Source organism: Mesocricetus auratus, unplaced genomic scaffold, assembly GCF_017639785.1.
Source record: "Mesocricetus auratus isolate SY011 unplaced genomic scaffold, BCM_Maur_2.0 Super-Scaffold_100001, whole genome shotgun sequence".
Classification (NCBI taxonomy): Eukaryota; Metazoa; Chordata; class Mammalia; order Rodentia; family Cricetidae; genus Mesocricetus; species Mesocricetus auratus.
Window position 1 is genome coordinate 11526533 of NW_024429187.1, and position 19162 is coordinate 11545694.

The following is a 19162-nucleotide window of genomic DNA, read 5'->3' on the forward strand; positions in this document are numbered from 1 at the left end:
CTCGGCTAATGGTCTCTTGGGCAGAGAACTGCCCCCTGCTCGACCACTGACTTTGGACATGCTGTCCTACTGTGTGCTTGAAGTAGATAAACTTAGAAGACTTCTATACCTTGCTAAGTCAGGGTAAGACAGCCTTTCTACCTCCCTGCTTCTGTGTCCGTCAGTCAGATACCCCTGGCCTTAGCCAAAGCTGGTTGCCCTACGCTGCTGTGAGACTCTGGGTGACTGTCCAGACAGCCTGCTGTCTCTGTCTTTGCTGCACTTTTTGATATTGTTATCCTCCTTCTCAGGTCTTTGATGAGGTTGAAGGCTAGACTGTCACAATTATTGTCCTCTCTCCCTGGATAGAAATACTAGGTCCAAGACTTAAACTCCGCAGCTTAGGACAACTCTGTAGTAATCTCTGTGATGCCTTCGCCCTAGGACTGGATATGTAGTTCCTGCCATTAGCTCCTGTTGCTTCACTGGCCATAGGTCTTAAGTGCGTTTGTTCTCACTTTCCCTTCTCCTAGAGCACACTCGATATTTGCCATCGTTGTCTGTAGTTTTGTATCAAGCCTAAATATTTTTCTTTAGACTAAAAGAGGAATCGCGGTGAGAATCCACCCCACCAGCACCTGTAGCCCTGACCACGCCCACGTGGGCGTGGTCACAGGTGCGGCCATGATGAATAGTGGTTACAGGTCTGGGGTCTGGGCACAGGTGGCTCTCTCTGGCTTCCGGTTGGGTCACGGAGAGCAGGCTGGGTGGATCCTCGGAGCGGGAACCGCGGTGGTCATCCGTTTCCTGTGTAAGTGCCTTCTTCCCGAATAAGCTTCACTTCACCTGTGCTGAGTCCAGTACATCTGGATCCCATGCAATTACGTGTCCTCTTCTCGCTGCATTTCGGTACAAGGCCTGGCCGCCCTCTCCGTGAGGGTGGGCCTTGGTGTCCCCCCTCACGGTGTCCCCTCACTGGAGTGACACTTTCTGGTGCCTTCTTCTTGCCCGCTGACCTCCACAACTCCCATGCAGGCCAGCACCCAGCTACTAGCCCTGCAGTGGCTTTGAATAGCTTTGTCTTGGAACTGAAGCCCGGGTGGGGCAGGGAGGGCGGTGCTATCCAGCGAAGCCCTGTGGCTCGCCTTCCACCTGCCGCTGGGACTCACCCGGGGCTTCACTGGTGATGATGGAGAGGGAGTCCAGGATCCGGGTGAGCAGGGTGTGGCTTTAACCTTGTTACTCACTAGCTTTGGGGAAGTTGCCTTCCCAGCGTCTCAGTCCCTCAGCTTCCAGAGGACACCGTAATCGAGTGTGTCTCCTAGCTGTAAATACTGACAAAAATGGGTGAGTTAATCACCTAGTGTTCACCCAGTATCCAATAACTGTCAAGGCACAAGCCTCACTAGGGGCTGATAAAGCCAACAGGGTTTGTGTGGCCCACATTCTTTTGGCGCCCCGGTTAATGGTTACGCCATAAGCTAGTGGCCCCCAAAGGAACTGAAAGCTGTTTCCCCACCAGTCTGAAGACTCTGAAGGGACAGTTTCATAAAGTGTAATTACAGAGTCCGGGGCACTCTGACGGGGGCACACGCTGTGTTATGCCCCATCTGGGTCTGACCTGTACCTTTGAGCGGGTAGTGAGTCCAGGTGGCACTTGGTTGAGAATATCGTTAGGCCTGCTCTGAGCCCAAGAGAGCTTTGTTTTGGGGGCGGAAGATCCGAGGGGACCGTTAACTCGTCCAGCTGCTGTTTCAGACGCACGGAGGAGCGGGTGCACAGGAAGGGGAGGGAAAATGTCAAGGGTTGCTCTGCGGAGGTGCCGGGAATGTTCTTTGTGAATGTGGCTATTTGGATGAGATGCCTCCGAGGTCCTAAGACAGCGGCACAGGCTATAAATAGAGTGGGGGGGGGGCAGAGCATCGTGCTTCATTGATGGGGGGGGTCTACACCCGGGGACGGCGTCATAGAAAAGCTATGACCGATTTACTCTGAGTGTCAGGCCTTATTCTATGGCTGCTGCGGATTCCCCTAGAAATGCTCCTTTAAAGTGTGAAACAGGGATGGGGAAAGATGTCAGGAAAGGCTCTGCTTCGCAAGCATGAGGTAGGACCCGAGTTCGAATCACAGACACTCCCATTAAAAGCAGAGCATAGCAACATGTGCCTGTTTCCCCGAGGCTGTGTTGGCAGAGACACGTGCATGGCTGGGACTCCATGACAAGACAGTCTAGTTTAAACCAGCGAGCTGCAGGTTCAGTGAGAGACTCCGGCCTCTCTACACATGTGCCCATGCGCCTGCAACATGTGTGTTTGCACACACACACACACACACACACACAAACACACATACACACGCCGCACACTCATACTAAAGCAAACAGCTGACACTACGAGTTCCACGTCACAATACTGAAGAGCTCTGGCACTTATAAAGGTTTCTGGTATTCCTGGAAAAGGGAATGCCTGAGGATGCTCTAACTGTTCACTGGGCTCGTTCCATCCACAGAGAGCATCGGGTGCACGTTTTCTTACTTTGACCGGTGGCTGACTTATGCCACCGTGTGGGGCACATGTCTGACAGCACCTGCCATTAGTCACCACTGTTTCTGTCACCCACGGGCGTTTGGACTAGCAGGATCTTCCAAAGGGTAATCTCCCAGAGTTCCTTGGGGTTTGTGAGGCAGCATTCTGAAAACCTAGTTTTAATTTTGATAAATGAATTTACTAAGTTAGTCCCGGAAAAGGCTCAAGATTTACAAGTCAGTCAAGACATGAAGGTAGCAATTTATTATACTTGTGGGCTGCTCCAGTCACCCCTGAGCCCTTTGGCAAGTCAAATGAGCAGTAATCAGATGCCACCGCTAGAGAGAAATTTGTCACTAGCCTTGGTCCCTCCCAGCTTTTACGGAGGGATCGTTTTGGGGAAGACCAATGGTGCATTGGTCACTCGCAGTTCTGGCGTCTCTGGCTTGGAGGGCTCTGCTTAAAGTACCATGGAGGATCCGTGGGGAAAGTGTCTCTCAGTCTCACCGCCAAGACTCTTTGTTCTCCTCCTGAGCAGTAGTCCCACGAACACAAACATGTCGTCAAGTAAGCCATCACTTGGGCGTCGGAGAAAGGAAGCAAAGGCATTTTGTCCTAACCGAAGCCGCGGCATAGACGGCTGTGAACTACGTGCCTGCTTTGTGTTTCCCTTCCAGCTATGCCTTAACTATTTTGCCATGTGTATAGCTAGGTGTCAAAGCGCATGCCTGCAATCCCACCATTTTTGGAGGTGGAGGCAGGGGGATCAGGAGTTCAAGATCATCCTTGGTTATGTATCGAGTTCAAGGCCAGCCTGGGCTGCGTGAGACCCTTTCACAACAGAAACAAAGCAAAACCAGGAAGAGAGAAGCAATGCGTGTATGTCATGTCTGGCTGAAGTGAAGCGAAGGTTATTTGCTTTCTGTTTATATATATACTTTTTCTGGACCTACGATAGTTGTCCAGTGATGAGTTCAAATTAAAAGGTTTCTGAGCGCATGCCACAGTATTCTATGGGCTATTTCATTCAGGTGCTTAAGTGTACCAACTTCTCTGTCTTCCCTTACCATCTTCCTAAAATATAGCCTCAGTTCATTGAGTCCAATGTTTTTCTTTTTCTTTTTATGAGACAGGGTTTCTCTGTATTGTTTTGGAGGTCCAGCCTGGCCTCGAACTCACAGAGATCCCCTGCCTCTGCCTCCCGAGTGCTGGGATTAAAGGCGTGCGCCACTACTGCCCGGCCCAATGTTTTCCTTAAAAAAAAAAAACAAAACACAAAAAACCTTCAACCCTTCAAAGTCTTCTAACTGTTCCCAGGATAAAAGCTACATTCCATATGTGGTTCAGAGTCCTTTGGGACTCTGTTTGCTAGGTCAGAAGACAAAGTGATGGCTTGTTCGCTCTTCGATGGAGAAAGCGCTGTTCTCGAAGTTCACGTTCTTTGTGGGCCTCTAAGCGACACCTTCTGCAGGCTTCACCAAACTTGTTCAGTGGCATGTAAGCCAGAGGTGTGTCTTTGTTTAGTACTCCCCCTTTAAACTTGAGAGGCACGAGAAGCGCTAATATTTGCTGAGGAGTTGTCTCTTTTGTCCCTTTCAAACACACTTTTATTATAGCGTGTGTGTGTGTGTTCCTGCATTTGTGTTCATTTGTGTGTGTGTGTGTGTGTGTGTGTGTGTACATGCCAGGGGTGTGTGTGTAGAGATCGGAGGTCAACCTCGTGTGTCTGTCATTCTCCTACTTTTTTGAGACATCTGCTAGCTGGGCATCACACGTCTGAGGCTTCCTCCTCGCTGTAGGAGGGTTGGGACTGCAGAGGGGCACTCTCTGAGGTCTAGGGATTCCTAACTCAGGTCCTGGTCCAGGCCCAGTGAGTAGTTTATCTGCTAAGCCATCCTCCCAGCACTGGTTTGATAAACTGTTTAGGTTTCTATTTCTGTCTTTCTCTTTTTAGCATCCTTCCGGACCTGTCCTTTTTTTTTAAGCTGTAAGGTCCATACAGATAGTGTGTACTCATAAAATGAACATGTAGGTGCGCACATCCAATTAAAAAACCATTATTGCTAATGATTGTATAGCTCATTGTGTGTCCATATCACACTTAATTCTCATCCCAATGCCGCACATATTTTGTGTCAATAGCGTCTTGTTGGTCTTTAGTTTCTGTGTATCCCTGATTCTGTATTGTTTAAGTTAGTTAGTTAGGGACATTTCGCAGGTAGTTATAACCTCTGTTTTCATGCCCTGGTTCGTTGTTGGCTCAATACTACATTTCTTCAGATACGTGTAGTCATGGCTCACACATTTTCACAGTTTCGTAGTGTTCAGCTCTCACAGATGCTTCGGTCAAGAGTTTTCCTTATGTCCAACAGTGGCCAGCCGTCATCATCGTCGTCGTCATTATTTTATTGTAACTCCAAATATTTTATTTTATTATTCATTTGTGTATGTGTCTGTGGTTCTCCACAGAGGCCGGAAGAAATCACCTGGATGTGAAGTCATAGGCAGTTGTGAACGGCTGGACATAATGCTGGGAACCGATCTCTTAACCGCTGAGCCATCTCTCCAGCCCATATTATTATTTTACAATGTACGTTGCTAAATTTATTTTACGCGTGTATGAGTGTGAATTTGCACATGTCACATAACGTGTATGGAGGTCAGAGGGCAGCTCTCTGAAGCCATTTTTCTCCTACAATATGGAACTTGGGGCTTGAATTTAGGTCATCAGTCTGGGCACAAGCACCTTTAATGACTGTGTCAGCTTGCCCTCTCTAGCCTGGTAAATTGCCAGAGTGGAGATGTTCCTGTGGCCTAGTGACACGCTGCTGGTCAGCCCTGTCCTACAGCAGGGAGATTCTACGCGGGAGCACTGCCTACGATACCATGTTAGCATGTCACATACGCTACCTTCCGTCCTTACTTTCCCATCTACCTCCGCCTAGGAGACGTTTAGAAGGGCCAGAGACGGCTCCCCAGTTAAGATTGTGTGCCGTCCTTGCCGAAGGGATTTTGATTCCTAGCATACACGTCAGATGGCTCACCACTGCCCATAACTCCAGCTCTAGAGGACCCGGTGCTTTCTTCTGGCCTCCACAGACGCTGCACACATGCATGTGCGAGGTGTACACACACACATGCATACACATACACATGCATACACACATGCACACACACATGCATACACACACATGCACATGCGTACACACACAGAATTTTTTTAATAAAAAGATCCTTAGAAAAGAAAAAAACCTTAAAACCAGATTAAAAGCAATTGGAAGCAGCACACCATGCAGTGAATGCTTATCAGCCTGCTTTGCTTGATCACACCTTTTCTTATTCTTGATTTAATTTCACATTATTTCTGCCTATGGAGCAATGGCTCTATATTATTATATGTTATGTCAGGCTATGCAGTAGTGTTAGGTTATATTTATAACATTCAGCCTGGGTGTGCAGCAGGCCCTGCCATTTCTTTGTGTAATTACTCATTATGCTAATTTACACAATGGACAATTTACTCAACACAATGTCCAAACGTGCCCCTTGGTAAGAGCCGTATGCATATTAAAAGTCACTATTTTTAGCTGTACTAACTAATAAACATCAGGCTTAGTTTTTTTTTTACATTGGAGCAGAGTGTTTTACAAAAGATTTATTTATTTTAATTTTATGTGTATGTGTGTGTACTTGCATTATTTGTGTGTACCACACGTGTGCATTGCCATGGAGGCCAGAAGAAGGTATTGTATCCCTGGAACTGGAGTTACGGGTAGTTTTACACTGATACGCAGGTTCTGGGAACTGAACCCAGGTCCTCTGCAAGAGCAGCCAGTGCTTGTAACTGGCAAGTCATCTCTCCAGCCTTTGGAGCTAAGATTCTGTTGGTTCAAGCGATGCTGCTATGACATTTATGAACACAAACCATGAGCAACATTCTCTTTAGAATGCATGCTTAGGGGTGGGTTTGCTGTGTGTCTTGGCTTCTCCTGTTGCAATGAGATAACCCCAGCAGAGGTGCGACTTAAGGGAGAAAAGGGTTGTTTAGTCACCGTTCAAGGTACAGACTGTCATAGCAGCGGGAGCTTGAAGCTTCTGGTCACAGTGCACCCACATTCAGGAAACAGAGGATCGAATTCAGGCTAGCACCCATTTAAGATGGGTCTTCCTCCATATGATCATGTGATCAAGATAATCTCTCACACAGGGCAGGAGATGGAGCTTAAAATCACTCACTGCTCTCGAAGACTTTTGGTTCCCAGCACCCACATGGCAACTTACAACCTTCTGGAACTCCAGTTCCGGAGGACCCGATGTCTTCTGTCCTACATTAAATCTGTAGACTCACAGTTCGTAGATGCACATCAGGCAAAATACCCACACAGACAAAAAAAAAGGAGGTATTTCCCAGATACGCCCAGAGGCTCCCTCCTCAGGTGCTCTTGTCAAGGTGACAGTATCCACTAAGCATCACCCTCGGTTACAAAGAATGTCCCTGACTCTTATCATTAGGCGGCTTCATTCTACCGTGGTGTCCTGGAAGGGTTTTTTTTTTGTTTTGTTTTTTTTTTTTTCTGGCCTGTTTGCACTTTACCTACAGTTTATGGTCACAGGTGAATCCTTTCTGGGCTTCAGCTTCTGAGAGATGCCCCCATTTTTTTTGTCAAGAATTCATAAGCAGAATTTATAAAATATGGGTACAGATCTTGGTTATGTGTGTTGAAAACAACTTCCCCCCCTGTGTGGGATCATACATTTGCTCTTTCAATGCTGTCTTTTGACGCATGGCAGCTTTTTATTTTAGTGTAATCATAATGACTAGACTTTTACTTCAGGGTTTATGCTTTTTGTGTTGTAGCTTTTGAACAGTCTTTACAATTTTGTGAAGATATTTAGGACACACTCTAATTTTTCTAACCATCAGGCAAAACATCAGCCTTCACTATTACATTTTCATATGCGAACACTCACGCTCCTGTCACAGCCCCTCATCCCCCCCACTTCTGACGGTAGTTTTCATTTTTCTTTCAGGTCATGTGTATGTATGCATTTCATGTCACATGCGTGACAATGCATTTAGATTTAGAGTCTATACGGAAAGAACACACACACACACACACACACACACACACACACACACACACACACGCTCGCACACAGTGTTTGCTTTCTTTGAGTTTGTCTTATCTTGCTTAGCGCGATGACTTCCATTTCTTTCAGTCAAGACTCCTGCGAATGACGCAGCGACGGTCTTTACGGATGAACACAGCTCCGCTGTGTATGCCTGTATGTGCTTTTGCGGCTCACTCTTCTGTCGGTGAGCACCCGGACTGGTTTGTTATTTCGGCGTCTTACAGTGGTGAGCATGGGTGGGCAAACAGGCAGACGGCCTTTGAGTTCCGGGTCGCCAAACAGGCTGACTCCGAATCAGGTGTCTGCTCCGGCATGGCATGGATGGGTCGTACGGTTTGTAGTGCTCGTTAAGGGTCCTTTCTCTCTTCGTCTTCTTCAGCCTTCCTCCACTTTGTTCCTTCCTTTTTTCCCAGTTAGGGCTTGTGCTCAATAGGCAAAGTGCGCTCACCACTGAGACACCCCACCGGTAACCCTGTCTGCTCTGGTGCTGGGCATCTGACTGGGGTAACGTGGGATTTCCGTGTAGTTTTCTTAATCTGCATTTTCCTGGGGGCTGTGGCTTAAACTTTAGCATCCTGGCTTTAATATTTTACCCTTTTCAAGATTTATAACAAGTTTTTTTCCCTCATACAATTTTGCAGTGTCCGCCCTTTCCCTGTGATGTATAATCTCAGACCAGACATAAGCCAGGTTTTCGCAGATGACTTTTGGTGTTAGCTCCTCTTACCTGGTCCCGAATCACTACAACACCTTCTTTATTATTGCAACTTTTATTTTAAGTTTCTTCATGCAATACACACTTCGTTCTTTGATGGACTGTCCACCTTAATTTTAGCCTTTGGTGTTTTAGTAAGATTTTTTTCCTTTGGTTTCTGTTATGACTCGTTTAAAAGTCTAAGATACGATACAATAGACAGACACCCCTGAACTTCCCACTCTAACTACGCTACGCTGTCATACAACTGCCTCTCTATTCATCCACTAATCTACACGTGCATCTTGAAAACTGGCCTTTGAGTTCTCAGAAAAACCCTTCTTGTACTGAGATTAAAGTTAACTTGAACATATAAAAAACGTAGGAGTAGTCGTTATTGCTATAGTGTACACAGGTTGGTATAACCCATGGTCATGGTAAATATTTCTCATCTAACTTACATTTTTTTCTTGATAGAGATCTTCAAAGCTTTTTGTTAAATTTACTCACATATGTCATTATTCCAAAGGTAATTTATTTTTATTTTGTGTGTATGAGTGTCTGCATGTGTGCATGCATACCATGTGTATGCAGTGCTCAATGAAAGCAAAAGCCGGCACCAGACCCTCTGGAACTCAAGGTGCAGGCGGCCAGGAGCAGTGATGTGGGTGCTGGGCACTGAGCCTGGGTCTCCTGCAAGAGTAGCAAGTGTTCTTAACTGTTGGGCCATCTCTCCAGCCTCTGATTTTATGGTGTGTGTGTGTGTGTGTGTGTGTGTGTGTGTGTGTGTTTGCATGTATGGGTGCACACGTTTGGAGGTCAGAGGCTGACACTGGACTGTCTTCTTTAATTGGTTTCCACCTTATATTTAGAGCTTGCCAGGTGGCTATTCTCGATAGCCGGCTTCTCGTCTCCACCTCTGAATGTTGGGTAACTGGAGGTCTGTCTGGGCTCTGGAACTCTGGCTCTCACACGTACATACACTTTGCCCACTAAGCCATCTCCCCAGCCCTGCTGGGTTCCTTTTGCTCTTATTTTACTGGTTCTCTTTCCTTCTACAATATGAACATCAGGAATTTTTGAAAAACATCTTGTATCTAGCTTTAAATGAAGTACTTCAAAGTTTCCACCTCTTAGTTGATGTTTGCTGTAGGTTGCATTCCAGGGAGGCGTGGGCATTTTTATCAGACAACTTGGCATTTGTTTTTGAAGCAAATTCCGACTTTCTGTGCGGTTCTGAATGTTTATTTGGGATTTGAAGCACTGAACCTGCAGGAGCTTAAGGCTGGGGATAGCATCGCCCCCAGGAAATTCTGCTTTTCACGGTTCTATCTTCAGCTGTCTCCCTCCTCCTGACAAGGCATGAACACCCAATATACAAGCTCTGATCAAAGTCAAGGTCGTTTTCTTTAAATATGTTTCTAATTGAGGGAGTTGATAGTCCATCGAGACAAAACTGTGGCCAGCCTGGCGATTTTGTGCATCCAGGAGGTGACACATTATTTGAATCGGCCCATACGTTCCATTTAGTTATCTGATTAATTCAGACAGTAAACACCAAAAATGATGTGTGTGTGTGTGTGTGTGTGACTGTGTATACATATGGTCCCTTTGTGTGTACATGTATGTGTATATGTGTGTGCATGCATGTTTTGTACATTTTTAGTTCTTTCAGCCATTCAGAATTTTTGTGAGTTCTTTTTAGATCTCTCTTTCCAAATAAAAATGCCTAATTTGTTGCAGTGACAATAGTAGGAGCTGAAGTCTCTAAATTAAGACCAAAAGGTGCCATAAGGACAATGGAATATTTGGAGATTTATTTCAGTCTCAACGAAGCGTGGAAAGTCGTCTGTATCCTGGCCCGTGCCTTAGTCAGCTGTTGCTGAAGCTCAGCGGCTCACCTCAGGCGTCCGGTTTCCTAGCTCCCAGCCTGTGTGTTCCTTGGGACAGTCCTGTTGCAGGACACTCCTTGATGCCAAGCTTCAGTTGACGTGTGTTTAGTCAAATGACACAGCTTGGAAATTTGTACAGCAAGACAGAAGGATGAGAATCTAACTACCACCACTAGGTCACAACTCCCCACCCCCATCACCAGAAGTCATGTGATCAGGTCCAAGGTCAATGAGCTCACTGCCGTGCATTGTAGCTTACACACCAGAGAGGAGCTACAGGCAACCCAGGTGTGCTGCCTCGTGTTTGTATCCCCTGGAGACAGAAGCAGGAGGATGGCTGTGAATTTGAGGCCAGCCTATACTCCAACCCGTACTTGGCTAATCTGGACAACAGGGTGAGACTCTGACCCCTAGACCCAAAGAACAATCAAAACCTAAGAGCAATAATATAATCTGCCACAGCCATGGACAATGATCAAAAGCCGTAGACATAGAGAACTTAAAACAGTAACATTTGGCAGCACTAATTACCGTTGTTATTGTTGCAGCTGCCGGCATTTAGAGTCTTCTTTGTAACTCATTCTCCTGATCCGACTTCCCAACTAAGCATGAAAGATTCTTTCTCCTCCTCTTATCCCTGTTTCTTTCCTACTGCAGTATAAATAATAAGAATTTTGGTTTATGCTTCCAAGTGTTGGTTTTCACTTGCAAACGTCTTCGGTATTCTCATGATTGTGGTATTTCAACGTTCAGTATTCTCAGAGTCTTGAATGACTGAAAGTCAGCCTTGTGCCTGGTGGAAGACACATAGCTGTCTATCTGCTTTTCCTTGCTTGCACAGGGTGAGCGCTATCTTGCTCAGATGACTGCTGTTCATGCAAACAGGCAATTTGATCTCAGACCTAATTATTGCAGAGGCAATTGTGCCTTGACCAAGAAGATCCTCTAAGCGTGCCCAGACTTCAGTGCCACAGAGCCAGCTGGGCGCAGGGCCTGCTCCCAACGAACCTCTGATGGGAAACTTAGTCACTGACCTTCATGTAGCTAGGATTTCAGCCATGTCCTGCATGAGAACCCCAGTGTGATTTCCCCAGGGCCCACACAGTGGGATGACATGTGCTTTCCCAACGCTAGCACTCAGGAGGCAGAGTCAGCAGGATCCCCAACATTTGGCCGAGCATAGCAGGAATCCAGGGTGGACGTGGGAAATCCCAGAGCTACCCCCAGTTAGTCCTGCCTCACTCAGCTCCAGCATTTGAAAGATCCTCTTGCAAGCAGACTCGGGATTCTCTGATTGTCGGAATCACTTGGGAAGACTACAAACAAATATTTATTTGTTTGCTTAGTACCGATCAAATAACCATAAGTGTGTGTGTACACGTGCCCCTACCACAGTGTAGTCAGAGTGCACGGGAAGCCAGGGGATGCCTTGTTCTGTTCTCTGCAACCTTGTGGGCTTTGGGTGTCGAACTCAGGTGGTCAGTTTCACTGGCGAGCCTCTTGACCTGCTGAGCCATCTCACTGGCTCTGGAAGGATTTTTTTTGTAGACTGTGTAGACCTGTCCTCCACCTTGAACTCATGGTCTGCGAATCTTGGGAAGACCCAGGAGAATCTTTCAAGTCTTCCTGTCGACTGTGGTCTGTCGGCTCTTGAACGGATGAGTGGGCTGCTTAGAGTGTGGTGAATCTGGGGGGGGGGGGGTGCGCTTACTGTTCTAAGCAGACCACGCACTTGGTGACAGGATGAAGCTGCTGATTTCTGCTGTGCCTCCCTCGTGAGCTTCCAGATCGATGCTTTTAACCACGAGATGTTACAACTGTTTACTGGATGGGTCCTTGCTGTATTGGGTCTGTACTTCCACTCCAGCGGCTTCTTGGCCATCTGGAAACTGTGTTGATGGGAGCAGAAATGGAAAACAGAGGGCACTATTAGCCCACAACTCCAGAACATAACAGTTGTCTGACTTTCCACCAATCCTGCCAATGTTAGGCCAATGACAATATTGTTTCTAACCCGCATTCGTCCCTCAGGCCAATTTGGAAAAATCATGTCTTGCAGCAGCGGAACAAGTCTGCCACTGATGGACAAGATTCAAAAGGTTCAGAATTAAGGATCGGGTCCAAGAGTTGTATCAGCATCAAGAAATACTCTTCATTAGGCCCGGGGAAGGATCGTGAGCGTTCTCATTTTCTTTGTCTAGTTCTCTGGAACTCTTTTGAAATTGTTGAAAAAGGACCAAATGGAACGGAATGGACTGCTGTATTAGTGTTCCCTTAGCCAGCAAGCTAATTATTTTTTCCTGACAAATGTCTTGAGGAGGGTGTTATAGCATCCTGATTTATGGCTACTTCACTTTGCAAGTCATATGCTCAGTTAGGGGAGCACAAATAGAAGGATATTTTAAGTGCCAAAAAAAAAAAAAAAAGAAACGCTAAACTTTATTTCTGAGCGATTTTATTTTTGTCCTCGATTTAGAAGCATTAATGTATTTTCTTGACAACTGAAGAGTGGTGCAGACCTCTTGGCTGGTGTGAATACCTATAGGCTCGAAGCAGGCCACATTTATCTGAGTTTTAACGAGATGAGAATTTCAGATGAGGCACCCTCTGTGGCAAATTGAAGTGTGGAGTGGGAGGATTGAGGAGGACTGAGGAGGACTGAGGAGGACTGAGGAGCAGGGCTTTTATTGTGCTGAAGTCTCTCTCGGGCCCGGGGCCTGATCCAGGAGAGTCGGTCTGTGTCAGTGGTGAGGGCTAACGCCGCGACTGTCTCCTGTCACTGCGGGATTGTCAGGGGGAATCCGGAGTTCCCCACCTGGCTGCCTCTGTTCGACTGCTCACCAAGACTGACGAGACCTCGCCTACTTAGTCATTCAGAAAGATCTGTTTATTTTGACTTTGTGTTTTGCCCACACGTGTGTCTGTGTGCTGTGTGCCTGCCTGGTGGTGCCCACAGAGGCCAGGAGAGGCCATCTGGTTCCCCGGATCTGGAGTCACAAATGGTTGAGAGCTGCCTGACACAGAGACTGGGGATTGAACCCGGGTCCTCTGTAAAAGCAGCCAGCGCTCTTAACCGCCTAAGGAGCCATCTTACTGACCCCTGTGTTATTTATTTTTGAAGTTATTGATCATACTGGGCACTTCAACCTGCTTTAGGCACATTTTCTTTTCCCCTAAAGGAAAGCGGTGGTAACAAAATGACCAAGCATTTGCAGGTCTCTCTCTCTTTTTCTCCTTTCTCTAACTCACCCACTTGACAGATGTTCCTTAACCTATGACGGATGGGATGACTAACTTCCTGATAAACCACTGAAAGCTGAAAATATCTTAGGTCAAAATACATGTGACAAACCCCATTGCAAACATCACCATTGAGCCACAGCAAGAGAGCTCTTTGACCTAACGATGCTGGAGCTGAGACTCTTACCACTCTGCCCAGCCTCACAAGGGCGTCTTGCGGAACGGCAGAAGTCAAGATCCAAAGGTTGGTATCCTGACCACTCCATCACGAATTAAAGCAGTCTTAGGGCGAGCCGCGGTAAACAGGAGACTGTGCCTCTGCCAGCAAAGTCCCACACAGCAGGCGAGGGGGCTGGGCGGGGTGGCTCACACATGGAATTGGGGGACTTTGATGAATTTGAGGCCGTCCTGGAGCTACATAGTGAGTTCTAGGTTATGGAGAAGATCATGGTGTCTCAGGTTCTTCTTCCAAACAAAACAAAGCAAAACAACAAAGCAAATGGTCCCCTGTGAGTCCTCACTGACTCCATGGCAGGGACCGGGAGATTGGGGCTCCCTGTGCTGGTGTCCCATCCTGGGTTGCTGCCGGCAGATTCTGCTACTGTGGCTGTCTCTCTACCCTCTTTGGCAGAGACATATGTGAAGGCAAAGCAACACCATACAACACCAAATGAAAATAAACAAACGTTAAAAAGATCATTATGCTGAGTGGAAGGGCCAGCTATGGAGGACAGAGTGTATGGACTTGTTTCTCTGGAGCTCTGAACAGAAGCTTTGCTGAGTTCTCTAGAAAGTGTATCAGGTGTGGCCCTGCAGGTTGGACCGAGGGGGCAGGTGAGCCAGAGGACGAATCATATGAGGATGTTTTGGGGTGATGCATATATTCACTAGCTTGAACATGGTATTGATTCCATGGGTTTATATGTCTGTCAAAACTTGTCAGGCATGTTTGTATATGTCTGTAACACCTTTAAAAGAAACCTTTAAAAATAAAAGATGAGAGCATAAGGAGATATATTGATTATATGTAATGCATGTAGGTTTGTAGTCTGATTAATTTTGCTGTGTGATTTTTTTTTTACTTACAAGTTCTTTACAATAGAGTTTTAATAAATTAAATTTATGTATACTAACGTTGGTGGCGCACGCCTTTAATCCTAGCACTTGGGAGGCAGAGGCAGGCGGATCTCTGTGAGTTCGAAGCCAGCCTGGTCTACAGAGCGAGTTCCAGGACAGCCTCCAAAACAATACAGAGAAACCCTGTCTCGAAAAACCAAAAAAAAAAAAAAAAAAACACAGTTTTTAAAAAATCTGGGTATCATAGTGTAGTGTAGGCTAAGCTTGAACTTCCAATGTAGTTGGAGATGGTTTTGAACTTCTGAAGCCCCTGACTCCACTTTCTGAGTACTGGGAGGGGAGACGGGTTTGCACCAACATACCCAGTTTATACAGTACTGGGGATCGAACCCATGACTTTGAGAATGCCAAGCAAGCACTTTACCAACTATGGCACAGTCACCGCCAATACCATAGATATATATTTTTAAAATGCTAAATGCACTAAAGTCATTTAGCTGAACTTTAAGTGCTGACTGTTACCAACTTCTGAAAAACAGTCTCACACGCAGAAGAGCTCGAGCTTCGGTGTGGCTCAGGCAGGCCTCAGTTACTGTCAGGCGGGAGACATTAGGTAGCAGGGATAATGGAGAGGAAGGTGTCGGGAGGGCAGGGTGACGCTTCTGAAAAGCTAGATGATTCAGACGGCCATTCTCATCACGGCCATTTGTAAAATGGCTATGATAATATTTCATTGAGAGCATGAGGTACAGTCAGGTCAGCAAGGTACACAGTAAAAGCACTGTTGGAATCTTCAGAGGAGAGATTATTTCAATTTCTCCCTGTTGCCTTCATCTTAGTTTCACCACTCCCTGGAAATGTCTTCCCATTTCGCTTCAGTTGGCATCTTTTCGATTGAAAGCTAAAATGTGTTGAGTCTGCAGATCTGACTGAGTCCTAGAGCCCCTGGTGGCTTGGAGCTGACAAAGTCTTAACTCTTTTTGGCCAGAAACGGAAGCTCGGGGACCCTGTCAGTTTCAAGTTGCTCTTGAGGCTGTGGTGGCATTTCCCCACACTTGGTCTTGCAGGGGAAGCAGATTGATAGAAGGGTGAGTGAATCCATGTTTATGTCCAAGCTGAAGATCTTAGGGAAAATTTAGCAACTGCAAGATTTAGGGGAGGGTGGAAATTCATTCCTTGACAGATGGGGGTGCTAGAATTTCCTAGAATTGTCTATCTGAGGTGAGCCAGTTTAGCAGTCTGTATATCCTACCCATGACACACGCACACGGCTGCTTCGGAGAGACAGAATCAGTGTGTCCAGAAGTACCAGAGCTGGCGCTATCACCAAGGATCCCAGTGTGAAGCTAGACAGGAGGTTGGGCATTTGCAAAAAAACAAAACAAAACAAACCCGATTTCCCAGTGACCTCTCTTGCAGGCTGGAGGACAGCTTCAAGCAGCGGTGTCCCGGGAGATTTTTAATAATGGGCTCTAGGGGGAAGAAAGGCCTCGACATCCAGGGCTCACCAGTTTCTGTGGTTGAAACCATAGCCGATTTCAAGCTACCAACATGTTGTCAACTGGCTCATAAAAATCCCGGAGATCAGCTTTCAGAAGCCCATGCGAGCTAGCTGTGGCACAAACCTGGACCCAGCAAACTGTGGGGAGACAGAGCTGTTAGGTGAGGTGACCACTCTCTATATCTTATCCTCAGCCTGACTCCAGGGCTTTGCAGGGTGCGACCTGCCGGATGGAGTTCTTCAAGGCCCCGGGCGGGGCCCTCGGGATGTGCAGAGACGGGGATGAGCCTTTCCCAAAGACCAATGAACAAGTCTGGTGTGGTGGCTCCCCCCCCCTTCTTTGTTGGTTTTTGTGTGCCATAACATTGTGAGCCCCACCAAGAATGTCCTCTGCTACGTGGAGCTCAGCTCCTCTGGGGGCGGTGGCTGAGTACTTCCGAGTGATGAGTGATGGGCAGTGGCCATGTACTTCCGAGTGATGGGCGGTGGCCGTGTGCTTCAGAGTGATGGGCGGTGGCCGTGTGCTTCCGAGTGATGGGCGGTGGCCGTGTACTTCTGAGCTGCTCACCTACCCCCCACATGGGGTCTGGGAGTGTTCTGGGAATTTGGGAGCTCATCACCCCGAAAATTTAAGTGTCATAATCGCATTGGAGTTATCGTAGCATAGACGGAGGTGTGGAAGGCTGCTAAACATCTTATCCTGCACAGAATGATTCCGTTTAGCTTCATAAACTCCCAGGAGCTGAGTGTGTAGGTGGATTTATTTTAACCAGTTTTTAAAGCTTGGACTGTGATCATTTTGCTTATGCACATAAAATAAATTTGTACCACTTGACGGTACATAGAATGGTCTAAGCGTGCAGGTGCTGTGTGGACTGTGGAGACTTGTAGGCTGTTTTGTTGGAAATACATCAGAGTTACATAACGTTATCTCAGGGTTATCTCCAGGTTTGGAAAAGTTTCATCACTGATAAGAAAACCTAGTACTGGTGGCTGTTACATTCTCAGAGTTACTTGTGGTCCATGTGTCATTGTCATTTGTTTTGCAATGTCAAATATAACAAACAAGTTTCTCTTACACACAGATGTTCATTGTAAATGATACCCTACACTCATCTTTATTATAATGTTTTGTGAACTCTCTTAAGACACCTCTACTTTCTTTATTGCTCCAGCCTCATTAGAAGACTGAGCAGGGAGGAGAGATGTCATGTTCTTTGGCCTTGACTAGAGAGCTGCCCTTTTTCGTCCCCTGCTCACAAGCTGGCAACGGCTAGGGGAGGAGGTCTCTAAGGCCATTACTGGAAGGGGAGATTGGAACATTTAGATTCCCTGCCTGGCTTTTCTCTGAATGCCAGAACTGCAAGTTCTTTATTTGAACTTAAAAGCTGGAAGCTGAGGACGTGTGTGCAAGTTATTTCTGACTTTCTGCTTTAGAATCGAGACACACACAACAGTTGCAGTGCATGCTGGCCACAGCTGAGAGCTAAAGTCACCATGTTGCTGTCATGGCAAAGCTTGGAGAGACGGTCTTGCCAGAGCTCTAGTAAGAGACACCACTTACCAGGTGGCCACCAGTAGCTGCCTGTAGACAAGGTTCCCTGTCCCTTAGGAGGACCCACAAAAGAGCCCCGTGCCCATGAGAAAGTGTGTTCTGTATTTGTTTGTCTATTTTGTAGGGTAGCACACTTGAATGTGTGTGTGTGTGTGTGTGTGTGTGTGTGTGTGTGTGTGTATGTGTGTGTTCCCATATGTGAGCGCTCCTTCCTGCTGGTGGGTGTGAGTTTAAGTGGAGGCCAGGGGAGATTGTCCATGTCCTCCTCTGTTGCTCTCTGCCACGTTTCTTTGAGTCAGGGTCTCTCACTGAGCCTGTAGTTAGGCTGGCAACCAGCAAGCCCCAGCAGTCCTCTCATCTGCATCCCCCAAAGACACGGGCGTGCATGGCCACACCCAACGTTTCCAAGAGTGCTTGTTAGGGAGCGGAACTCTGGTCCTCTTGCTTATGAGGCAAGTGTGTTCGCCCACAGAGCCAAGTCTCCAGCCACAATGTTATGTTTTTATCTACCTTCCCTGTCTCTTACTCACTCCTTCCTTCAGTTCCTCCTGTCTGTCTGTCTGTCTGTCTGTCTATCAGTCTGTCCATCCATCCATTTATCCATCTACCTACCTACCTACCTACCTACCTATAGATGGTGTCTTATTACGTAGTCTAGGCTGGTCTCAAATGTATGGAAAAGTGATGAGAATAAAAGCAATTCTAAACACAAGCCACTTGTATACTTTGACATTTTCAACACCAGGCATAGCATATTTCTGTTTCTATTTTTAGAAAGGACAAATGTGTTATGCAGTTTTCTGCTGAGTTTGGTATCAGTTTCTTTGAAATTTTCAATCTCTTTTTGGTGCATTAAAACAAGTAAATATTTCATTAATATGTTTAGCCTAACATGATGCATTTTGAACTCAAAGTTCCATTGAATAGCCTAGATTCTTAGTGGCTTTTAGAGGTCAGGTGAAAATATCTGCTAACTTCATTTTCCTAACTCAGCCTTCACAGGTGTGGAAATCAGATGTCCAGTGATGGCCTCAAGACCGCTCAGCTGATCTGAACACAGCTTCGAGTCAAGTTTTCCCCCTCCTTCTCCAAACCTCCAGAGCCCTATCACCACGCCCCCTTTAAAAATATAGATGTATTGAATAAGTCTATTTCAGTTCCCTATGAGCATTTAAAAGCTGGAAGCTGAGGACGTGTGTAAGTTATTTCTGACTTTCCACTTTAAAAATGAGATGTATGACAGTTGCAGCGCAATGTTGGCCCCAGCTCAGAGTTATGCATGAGGTTTTATTATGTTTAAATTCTTGCATAATTAAATAAACAGCGGCCCGGGGAAAGCACAATGTGAATTCCTTACATTTAAGTGACACGGCTATATGACACTATTGTGACATCTATGTGTAGTGATTAAAGGCTTTTGTACACGCAGAGTAATTTTCCCCAGTGCTCAAAAGGTCACCAGAAAGAAAAAAAAGTGACAAATGTGCTGCTTTAAGCTCTTTTTTTTGCCACTTTAAAAATGTCATCGTGAGTGAGAGGCGCAGCCGCCCAGTAGCAGATGAATTG

At 46.4% G+C, this 19162-nt stretch overlaps 1 long non-coding RNA gene across 2 annotated transcripts; it reads left to right on the forward strand.

Moving 5' to 3' along the window:
* Nucleotides 1-672: 672 nt before the first annotated feature.
* LOC121139743 lies at nt 673-18936 on the forward strand. 2 transcript variants are annotated; one of them, XR_005876658.1, is made up of 2 exons: nt 673-790; nt 18590-18936. It is a non-coding gene; the product is annotated as an uncharacterized LOC121139743 (long non-coding RNA). The 2 variants fall into 2 exon arrangements; XR_005876657.1 differs by lacking the exon at nt 673-790 and adding an exon at nt 15988-16202.
* Nucleotides 18937-19162: the final 226 nt, after the last annotated feature.